Source organism: Perognathus longimembris, chromosome 22 (assembly GCF_023159225.1).
Source record: "Perognathus longimembris pacificus isolate PPM17 chromosome 22, ASM2315922v1, whole genome shotgun sequence".
Lineage (NCBI taxonomy): Eukaryota > Metazoa > Chordata > Mammalia > Rodentia > Heteromyidae > Perognathus > Perognathus longimembris.
In genome coordinates this window covers 735,370-744,176 of record NC_063182.1, presented here as the reverse complement: position 1 = coordinate 744,176, position 8,807 = coordinate 735,370, and the positions used below count along the sequence as shown (strand labels likewise).

Sequence of the window (8,807 nt, the reverse complement as noted above, 5' to 3'; positions counted from 1 at the left end):
GGCTTGAAATTAAACTGCGCATGCGCAGTTGGGTTAGAAAGTTGTATGCATGCATGCATGACTCTATGTGTCCGTGTATGTATGAGCATGCATGTGTGTAAGTATGTATTTTCTCCCACCCTCGGCGGATCCTCCAGCATTTTAGTAGGGCCCAGGCTCAGTCCTTTCTAAAATACAGACTGGTAGGTCAGATCCAGAGAGGATTAGTGGCCTGCCTTTTCTTGGTTGCTTACAGAAAGAAGGTTGCGCTTTCATGTACAACAGCTTTTTTTTTTTTTCTCCCACCTTCTAGGCAAAATTCAGAGAGATGGAAGTGCTCCATAAGGCAGCACCCATGGGAACAGGAAAGCTGACTCACACCAACACTTTCTTCTGACTGTCTTGCCTGTAACTCCTGCTCCCCACTTCCCTCCCCAACTTCCATGTTCACATTTGAAATTTCCTAGTGAGTTCCTGCACACGGAGGCAGGGTGTCACTCGTTTCCAAATTTTGTGTAGTTAGCATTAGGTGCAAGTCTATATTTCTGACCTACAATAAGTGTGACTGGAGACTGAATGGAAATTAATGCAGGGAACAATGTTGGCAGGGGTCATCTGTATTTTGCTAATGTGTAACTAAGGCTTAAATATATACAATGATGGTCTGAAGTGCCAAACAGAAACTGGATACCATGTTGCCTGCCATTATGCCTGAACCTTTTTCTTTGGGGGGGGGGGGTTAGATGGGAGTCCTGAACTCAAGGCATAGGCTCTATCCCTGAGCTTTTTTTGCCCAAGGCTAAGGCTCTACCCCTTGAACCACTGCTCCACTCTGGCTTCTTCTGGTAATTTACTGGAGATAAGAGAATCTCCTGGACTTTCCTGTCTGTGTTGGCTTTGAACCATGATTCTCAGATCTCAGCCTCCTGTGTATCTAGGATTGTAGTCATAAGCCACCAGCACCCAGCTTGAGTTTTCTTGTGTTTTTTTCTTGTTGTTGTTGTTAATTGTGTTTTTTCTTTTCTTTTTTAGGACTGGGGATTGAACCCAGGATGCGGTACAAGCACTTTGCCACTGAGCTTTACCCCAACCCTGTGCCTTTCCTTTTGTACTGGTGTTGTATTACCACATAAACAGAAAAGGCTAGAAGTGGCACTGTGGCTCAAGTGGCAGAGTGCTAGCCTTGAGTTAAAAGAAGCAGGGGGGTGGCTGGGAATATGGCCTAGTGGCAAAAGTGCTTGCCTCGTATACATGAAGCCCTGGGTTTGATTCCTCAGTACCACATACATGGAAAAGGCCAGAAGTGGCGCTGTGGCTCAAGTGGCAGAGTGCTAGCCTTGAGCAAAAAGAAGCCAGGGACAGTGCTCAGGCCCTGAATCCAAGGCCCATGACTGGCAAAAACAAACAGACCACTACCACCAAAAAAAATCTGTCTTTTTGTCAGAGCTTGGTTTTGATCAAGCATGGTCAAAAAGTAATAAAAAGAAATTTCAAAACTCAAATTTTTACCTTGATACAGAGAAGCTTTCAATCAGCCCCACGTTATTGTCAGTTGTGTTTAAACGTCATGTCTGCCGAGTACTTTCTTGCCCTTAATTTCATAAAAAATATGCCCCCAAAGCACATGAAGCACCCCAAACCAAGTAGAAGTTGACATGTTTAAGTGATAAAATGAAAACTTTAGGTTTGTCAAACGACAGCAGGTCTTCAGCTAACATTGGGCAACATTATGGAAAAGATGAACTAACTAAATATTGTAGATAAAATACAGTAGTAAATTCTACATGCTAAACATCTGTGTTTCTTTCTTAATAGTGGTCTCCTAGGAACAATGTAGTTATGATACCAAGGGTTTACTGTACAACAAACCCATAAGGCAGGCACTATAATGATAGTTACTTTTTTATCCGCATATATCATTTGTACAAGAGGAGTTTCATTGGGACTTTTCTGCACATAGCCTATCCTAATCAATTTCACCCTCTATGAAGAGATGTATATTTGTAGGTTTTTGAAGACCTTCATACTGATTTCCATTGTGGTTGAATTAGTTTACATTCTAACTCTTTGTATATGGAGGTTCTTTCTTCTCTACCCCTGTGCCCTTGACATTCTGACTTGAGTGTGATAGTATCTTAGCATAGTTATGATTTGCATTTCCTTTGTGGCTAAGGATGTTGAACATTTATTCATGTAGCTATTAGCCATTTGTATTTCTTCTGAGAATTGTTCATTACAATATTTTTTCATGTATTAAGTGGATTATTCATTCTTTTGCTGTTCAAACTTGTGTGCACGTTGTATATCATATATATCAGTCATTGATCTGTTGAATAGCTGGTAATGTTTTTTTTTCTCATTTTGTAGGCTGTCTTTTAATTCTGGTAATTTTTCTTTTGCCATGAGACTTTTCTGTCTTTTTTTTTTTTTTTTTTTTTTTTTAGCCAGTCCTGGGGTTTGAACTCAGGGCGTGGGCACTGTCCCTGAGCTTATTTTGTTCAAGACTAGCACTTTACTACTTGAGCCACAGTGCCACTTCTGGCTTTTTCTGATTTTGTGGTACTGAGGAATTGAACCCAGGGCTTCATGCGTGCTAGGCAAGCATTCTACCACTAAGCCACATTCCGAGCCCCATGAAAGACTTTTAAAATGGATACAGTTACATTTTCAATTCTTGTTCTTGTTTCTAGGAAATTAGACTTCAATTTAGAAGATAATTACCTGTATCTTTAACTTCCATGATTTAAAAAATTTTTCCTGTAATAGATTTAATGTTTCAGTTCTTACTTTGAGTTCTTTGATCCATTTGGAGTTGATTTTTTAAAAAATTATTTATTAATTAAATTTGGAGTCGATTTTTGTACAGGGTGAAAGACAGAGGTCCATTTTCAGTCTTCTGCAAGTGGATACCCAGTTTTGTTGTTGTTGTTAAATTTTTTTTTTTGGCCAGTCCCGGGGCTTGGACTCAGGGCCTGAGCACTGTCCCTGGCTTCTTCTTGCTCAAGGCTAGCACTCTGCCACTTGAGCCACAGCGCCACTTCTGGCCATTTTCTGTATATGTGGTGCTGGGGAATCGAACCCAGGGCCTCATGTATACGAGGCAAGCACTCTTGCCACTAGGCCATATCCCCAGCCCCTGTTGTTAATTTTTTATTGTTATTATAAAAGTGATATACAAAGGGGTTACAGTTACATAAGTCAGATAAAGAGTCCATTTCTTTTTGGACAGTGTCACTTCTTCCCTCATTCCCAGTTTCCCCCTCCCATTTCTTCTTCTTCTTTTTTTTTTTTTTTTTTTGCCAGTCCTGGGTCTTGGACTCAGGGACTGAGCACTGTCCCTGGCTTCTTTTTGCTCAAGGATAGCACTCTGCCACTTGAGCCACAGCGCCCCTTCTGGCCGTTTTCCGTATAAGTGGTGCTGGGGAATCGAACCCAGGGCTTCATGTATGGGAGGCAAGCACTCTTGCCACTAGGCCATATCCCCAGCCCCTTCCCCTCCCATTTCTACCTAAAAGTTGTATAGCTCTTTTTTTTTTTTTTTTTTTGGTTGTGGGGCTTGAACTCTGGGCCTGGGCACTGTCCCTGAGCTCTTCAGCTCAAGGCTAACACTCTACCACTTGAGCCACAGCACTACTTCCAGTTTTCTGGTGGTTAATTGGAGATGAAAGTCTCACAGACTTTTCTGCCTGGGCTGGCTTTGAACCATGATCCTCAGATCTTAGCCTCTTGAGTAACTAGGATTACAAGGAATGAGCCACTGGCACCGGACAGCTCATTTTTAATATATTGTCCAGTGGTTATTTATTTATTTTAGCACTTTTTGTTGAAAAGGCTGTATCTTTTCTCCAGTGGGTTTGTTTTGGGCACCTTTGTAAAAAACTAGTGGCTGGGCTGGGGATATAGCCTAGTGGCAAGAGTGCCTGCCTCGGATACACGAGGCCCTAGGTTCGATTCCCCAGCACCACATATACAGAAAATGGCCAGAAGTGGCGCTGTGGCTCAAGTGGCAGAGTGCTAGCCTTGAGCGGGAAGAAGCCAGGGACAGTGCTCAGGCCCTGAGTCCAAGGCACAGGACTGGCCAAAAACAAACAAACAAACAAACAAAAACTAGTGGCTGTTGTATGGTTTCATTCCTGGGTCTTCTGTAGTATTCCATTGGTCTTCCGGCCTGTTTATGCTAGTATCAAGGTATTTGTATCAGTATGGCTTTGAAGTAGTAGTGTAGTTTGAAGTCTAGTGTTGTTATGTCAGAATAAGGCAGATCTTGTTAGTCCAATTAAATGCTACTCGTTAGTCCAACTTTATAGATAAGGAAACAGACCCAGAAATATGAAATGATTTGTCCAGAAGAAGTGTCAGAGCTAGAATTTGAATCCAGGCCATCAAAGTATTCCATTTCCTACTCTTCAACAGGTTATTCTCTAGTCCATGGACTGGCAAACTTATAAAATATTTATTATCTTTATGTAGGTGTTCAAAGGAGTTACCATTCAACTGGCAAACTTTCTGTAAAGGGCCAGATTATAAATACTTTGGACTTTGCAAAGCCAATGAAAAATCAAGGAAATTACCTATCTGTATAACCAGAGAGAATTTGTATCCAATTTTGATTTTTTTTTTAGTTTTTTTTCTTATTTATTGTCAAAGTGATGTACAGAGAAGTTACAGTTTCATACATTAGGCATTGGGTACATTTCTTGTACTGTTTGTTACCTCCTCCCTCATTCTCCCCTTCTCCCCTCCTCCACCATGGGTTGTTCAGTTGGTTTACACCAAACAGTTTAGCAAGTATTGCTTTTGTAGTCGTTTGTCTTTTTATCCTTTGTCTTTTGATTTTGGTATTCCCTTTCAGTTTCCTTGTTCTAATACCAGTATATACAGTTAAAAGTATGGAACGCTTCACAAATTTGCGTGTCATCCTTGCGCAGGGGCCATGCTAATCTCTGTATCATTCTAATTTTAGTATAAGTGTTGCCGAAGCGAGCACCTGCTGGATTGTTGATTGCCTTGTGGTGGGTATACTTTGTATCCAACTAGAAAAAGATCACTTGATTGAGAAGGACCAGTTTGGAAGCAGTAGGGAAAGTGTGTGTGTGTGTGTGTGTGTGTGTGTGAGAGAGAGAGAGAGAGAGAGAGAGAGAGACAGACAGACAGACAGACAGACATGAACAGATACAGACACACACAGACACAAAGAGAGGGAGAGAGAAGAGGGAGACAGAGAGACAGACAGAGGAGGGAGACACAGAAAGAGAGAAGGGGAGGAAGAGATCAGTTTAACTTTCTTGATGACACCAGCTCCAGGTACCCTTCTATTCCCCAGAAAATCTAGTGGTCTCAATGTGGGCAGACTTTGACCTGCGGTCGTTGGCAGTGGAGTTCTCAGTGTGCCAATCAGCAGGAGCTCTGGGGAGTGGTGAGTCCCAAGCACAAAGGAGGAGAGGGGGAAACGGGCCCAGGAAGACGCCTGGCTTGGGCTCTGAAACTCACGTGCGGTGGTGTTTAAACTCATGTACAGTGGTGTTTTCAGGCTGCACAAAAATAGACATATTGCCAGATTTGGCCATCGGTTTACTGATGCCTGCTGTAGCTTCCTAGTATGGCAGTTTGCATAGGACTGAGAATCAATATGGACTAGCAAGATTCTTATTCTTCCAGGTATTTGTCAGATGGTAAAAAAATGAGGCCCAGAGATTCAAATGGTGAGACCTTCGAAGGGACATTCTCTTACTTCTGTTACAGTTTCCTATTTCCTATTCCATGAACACAGCTCCTCACATCATGTCAACAATAAAATGAGAAACAACTTATTTTTTTAAACAATGCTTGAAAAGGAAGCTTATTCATCTTATCCTAGGTATTTGTTGGATGACCTCATTCCCACTTTAGGCACCAGGGTTTCACATCTCTAGAATGTTCTCCCCTTAGTTTCAGCAGGGGTTTCCCAGGTGCGCCTTAAGCCTCACTGAAGCTGGGCACTTTCACGTTCCACTGTGTTTGGTAGACTCACAGAAAGCTAAATGCCAGCTCCACGAGGCCTGGCTGGGGCAGTAGGACGTGCGTCAGGCCTCTCCTTCCGTGGGCGACGCGAGGCTTCGCCGCAGGCCCTGACTCTGTCGGGGTTTCAGAAACCGTGGCTTCTGTGTGGACAGGATCCAGCTACCTCAAACCATGTCTGCCGGGGGAGCCGGGGGCCACACTTGTTCTGTCCCACTCACCTGTGGAGCTCACACCGACTCCAGGGGCTGCATCTCCCAGCGAAGCGAAGGCGAATCCGTGGAAGAGGAGAACCAGAAGTGACTTTGGAGATTGGCCAGTGCACTCGTACTGTGGTACAGAGAGGAGTTAGGAGGGGCTCTGTGGTTTGGATGCAGGCCTCACTCCTGTGTTTCTGCTCACAGCTCACTTCCCCGTCTCAGCAGGGAGGCGGCACACAGCCTTTATTGAATTGATAACTGCTGTTTTCAACTCCCTGGAGCTTGCTGGTGGTTGCTTGCCAGCAACTAAAGCATTCATTTTCTTTATTTTTTTTCATTTTGTCTGTCATTATTATTATTATTATTATTATTATTGAGGTAGGTTTGGCAAAGCAGCCCAGGTTGGCCTTGTGATCCTCTAGCCTCCGCTTCACTGAGAACACTGTAGCATGGACACCATTACAAATTTATTTTTGGTGGCATGAAGTTTTGAACTCAGTCAGGGCTTTTCACTTGCTAGGCATTTATTTTTGATCTTTAAGCAACTGTTTCTTGGAAGATAGAACAAGAAATGGAAGGAGATGAGGCTTGCAGTTTTAAATAGGTAAGCTTTATTTTTATCGATCTGTCTATCTATCTATCTATCTATCTATCTATCTATCTATCTGTCTGTCTGTCTGTCTGTCTGTCTGTCTGTCTGTCTATCTATCTATCTATCTTGTTGGTTGTAGAACTTCAACTCAGGGCCTGAGTGCTGTCTGTGAGGAGCTGCTTCTGCTCCTCCTCCTCCTCCTCCTCCTCCTCCTCCTCCTCCTCCTCCTCCTCCTCCTCCTCCTCCTCCTCCTCCTCCTTTTTTTTTGCTCAAGGCTAGCTAGTGTTCTACCACTTGAGCAACAGCACCACTTACAGTTTTCTGGTGGTTAATTGGAGATGAGAGTGTCATGGATTTTTCCTGCTGGGGATGGCTTTGAACTGTGATCCTCAGATCTCAGCCTCCTGAGTAGCTAGGATTATAGGCTTGACCCACCGGCGCCCAGCTTTGAGTAGGTTTTATGATCAAATTTAAGCAAAGATCGAAGGGAATGGAAAAAAAGTGCAGTGGATATCTGGGGGAAAGGCCTTCCAGATAGATTGACCAAAGTCTCTCAGGCCCAAAGAAGAGGTAGCATTGAGTCCAGGGGGCTGTTAAGGAGTGAGCAGAGGGAGGGCCCTCAGGGACCGTGTGAGTAAGATGTTGAAGGTATTTAAAAGACATCGAATTTTTCCTTATCGGATGTGGGAGCCACCACATGATTTCAAGCAGAACAGTGATGTCCTAACCCACATTTCACAAGGGTCACTCTGGATACTGTTTGGGAAGTGAAGAGACAGGAAAAGAAGGAAACAGAGGTCAGCTTGGAGCTTGATACAGTGACCCTGGCACGAACTGGCTGTGTCATGGACCAGGGACTCTAGCATGTTTTCAAGTTGAGTCTATCAGGTTTGGGGAGTTAACTTTTGGGCATTTGGGACATGGGCTACCACATAGACAATGTAGTCTGGAAGCCTATGGTTAGGTGAGGGAGTGGTTTGTTTCATGATGTGCTGAACTCAATCTTGGGGAGTTTATTTCCTCAGGAGTCACTACTAACACTGTGCCTTTTCTCTTTGACGTCAAACTGAAAACAAACAGGAAACAGACATGAAGCTAACTTGTTCAGCCTTTGATATAGAAAGCATGATGATTACCACACAGGAAAGCATATTTCACAAGTCTCAGCAAAGAAGCACAGTCATTTGAAACCCATTAGTCAGGTCCTCAGAGCTCTAGCAAAGGCTGAGAAGACGGGGTGGTGTAGGGGCTCCGCCCCCTTGGCATGGTGCCATGGGTTCTTCCACACAAGTTTTGCTCCTTGCTGGGAGGCTAGTTAAAGTAAAATCGCTACAGCCTGACACACCATCATTGCCTTCTAGTATTCGATATCTAGCCTCAGAAACAAATAATTTGTCTCAAGTTTCACTGGGTCTCCAGCTTACTTCTTGATCATTTTTTTTTGTTATTTTTGGATGATTTGGGAACTTAACATATTGTCTAGCTCCCCATCTGTTCATCTTGGGTGTCTCCTAACAATTCATTTTGGGGAAGTTCTTTTTGTGTGTTGGCTGCCTTGTCCAGGGCAGTTTCTGTTCCACAGTCATGTCTGGTTGCTCCTGGGCTCCTGTGAAGCTCTCCTCCAGGTGGCTCTTGGTGGTCTTTGCCCAGTGGTATTCATTCCCTTGTGACCAGTAGCACAGAATATATGAGACGATACTTACAGGACTATGTTTTAATATCTGTCATTTTAGTTCTGGCACTCTGCTGTGCACATACAAACCATACATACACATATGCTCACTGCCTCTTGTATTCCTTTCTATTGTCTTGTTTGGGAGAAGCCAGCTGTCATTTTGTGAGCAGTACCGCTGTGGCTTTCCTTCCTATGTGGCAGTGTGGTGGTTAGTTTATCTGTCAACTTGGCTAGGCCATGGTGTCCACCAGCTATGTGATCAAATTTGTCTAGATGTTGCTGTAAAGGTATTTGTAAGATGAGATTAACATTTACATCATCAGGTTTTGAGTAAAGCAAATTACCTTCTATAATGTTGCTTGGC

At 43.4% G+C, this 8,807-nt stretch overlaps 1 non-coding gene across 1 annotated transcript; it reads right to left on the bottom strand.

Moving 5' to 3' along the window:
* Window positions 1-4,862: 4,862 nt before the first annotated feature.
* On the bottom strand, window positions 4,863-4,966 carry LOC125340224. The gene has a single exon (XR_007208708.1). It is a non-coding gene; the product is annotated as a U6 spliceosomal RNA (small nuclear RNA).
* Between the last annotated feature and the right edge of the window lie 3,841 nt (window positions 4,967-8,807).